Genomic DNA, 2,500 nt, shown 5'->3' with positions numbered 1-2,500 from the left:
ATTTTCCAACCCTTATTTGAAAAGAATACTTGGAAAGGGTTGAAGTAAGGTATGTAAATATGTTACCTCAAATGGTATGTACGTAAAATGGAGTCTGGTAGAAGAAAATGCTGCTATTGTAAGGTTATTTACCTTACAGAAACGTGAAATGGTAGTTGTGTTGGGTAATTTACATGAAGTGTAGACACCACCCACCCGTTTAGCTACTATTGCTAGAGTTATGAGTCCTTTGACAGTTGATACAATACTGCATTGGATCACTCTCTGATTACGACTCATTTTCCTTTGCCTATACATACATCGAAACATCGAATAATCTGGCTCATTCTTTACACGTTCTCCTCTTTCCTCTTACATCTGACAACACTAAGGTAACTGAAAAATCTACTTCCCTCCAGGTGTAGAAGAAATTCTTCAGCTATGCCAAGCAGCTCTTCTAGAAGAAGAACATTACAAAATCAAGCCAGTGTTCTCTAGTCTCGGGTAGAGCCCTAGCCTCTGTACCAAGGCCTTCCACTGTTGTGGATTAGAATTCTCTTACTGAAGGGAACACTCATGTACAATATTTTATCTGTTTCTTTATTTTCTTTCCTCACTGGGCTATTTTCCCTGATGGGGCCCTTAGGCTTATAGCTTCCTGCTTGCCCAACTGGGATTGCAGCTTCGTTAGTAATTATAATAATAATACAATTAGCAAGTGTTAGAATTGAATATGGATGTAGATTTTTATCCAAAAGTTTTCAGAGAAGGACTTGTTTGTTGGGTACACGTGAGTTCAAACAAAACATATACATAAGATTTTTGATAAGGAGAATATGTTAAAAAAATTATTTATTTCAGTACGTGTTTTACAGAATACAGTAATTATCGATGGGAGAATTAGATATTGATATTAGTGACCTTAATTATATCTAAATCTAGAAGGAAATTGTGATTGACAAATCAGGAGTTAAATATTTCAGTGGAATAACTGACTTAGGGTTGTGGTATCCCATGGGAAACGTCCCTGTCTCGCAATCTGTTGGACGGTAGTTCAAGCCCCGATCAAACTCGAAGGTTCTAATAGTTTCTGCAAACGTACTGTCTTTGTGAGCTAGGAGTGATGAGTTTGGAGGAACCTATAGGCCTTGCATGCTAAGTCATCAGCAGCGATTGCCTGACCCTCCTTGGTCCTAGCTTGATATAGAGGGGATTTGGGAGGTGATCATGTGTGTTTTTAATAGTAAACAAAAATATGAATACCAAAAGGGAAATTAGATATAAGTGAAAGTAAGATACCTGGGACACAATGTTGTTAAGTAAAGCAAGGAAGATTTATAGTAAAATTTTTATTCAGAAACTAAGACAGATGACATAAGAATTGAGATTGTTATTTCTAATTACACAATTTCACAAATTTCGTCTTTCATAACGAAGAGAGTAAAAACATTACCGAATCTATACCTACGAATATAAAATGAAACGCTCTTGGGCAAATGAATATTTATCTTGTTAAATATTAATAGTGTGGTAAACTCGAGTAGGCAAGAGCGGGGAAGATGATTATTTAGAATCAACATGAAAATAAAAATAATTTTGTTGAACATATCAATGAGTTGTTAAGGATTTTATAAACTGACTCAAATTCGCTTTTGAAATATAGTCTCTAAAATAGAAACTGGAAGAGAATGCTCAACAAAACAAGGTATTCTTTATGTGAAGCAAAGCGTAAATTATATACATTTCTTTTTCTAAACCACCCTTTTCTCTCTTCGCAGTTGGACCTTATGAAGCAGATGGACGAAGGAGACATGTCCAACTACCAAAGCAACGGAGAATTTGACCTGGTAGAGTTCACAGCAATGAAGAACATCACGTATTATTCCTGCTGCCCCGAACCCTACCCAGATATAACCTTCACCATAAAGCTGAGAAGGAGACCCATGTTTTATGTCTTCAATCTCATCTTGCCGTGTGTTTTAATCAATGGCATAGGTGATTTTAGCTTATTATAAGAAAAGTAGTTCTTTAAATTTCCCTAAATGCTTGAATTAGGTTTCCATCAAGAAGATAAAGCCTGACGGCACATTGTGTCTCTTTGTTTGCCACTTTGCCTTCTTTCTTATGAGTGTGCAAACATATGCACACAGAGGGCGATATTTTTGGTATGAAAATACTTTTTCCCCACCTTAACCCCACCTCCCCCTTTCCCTATGTTGTGCTATGAGGATGAAGAAACGCTTAGTGTCTATAAGGATCAAAGCGAAAAGAATACAGTATACTGTATGAAGGCACTGTTGAATCATGTCTCCTTTGTGGAAGTAATACTTTGGTAATAAATACAACGAAAGAAATAATGACACTTAAGCTGCTGAGATGAAGACCTCGCTTACCATAAGTGAAGTAAATGTAAGAATTGTAATAATGAATAATGAAGGACGAATAATAGTGAGAGAAGTGTTGGGAAGAGAACGCGCCCAAGATAAGAGTGAATGATGCTAAGTGTTTACGAGGGTTCGAT

The 2,500-nt window shown here is 36.5% G+C and overlaps 1 pseudogene; it reads left to right on the top strand.

Moving 5' to 3' along the window:
* Positions 1-2,500, top strand: part of LOC137650884 (neuronal acetylcholine receptor subunit alpha-9-like) — a 24,476-nt pseudogene that overhangs the window by 6,435 nt on the left and 15,541 nt on the right.

This window comes from Palaemon carinicauda, chromosome 12 (genome assembly GCF_036898095.1).
Source record: "Palaemon carinicauda isolate YSFRI2023 chromosome 12, ASM3689809v2, whole genome shotgun sequence".
Taxonomy (NCBI): Eukaryota; Metazoa; Arthropoda; class Malacostraca; order Decapoda; family Palaemonidae; genus Palaemon; species Palaemon carinicauda.
Note: the sequence above shows the minus strand (reverse complement) of the source record. Positions and strands in the feature narration are given on the sequence as shown.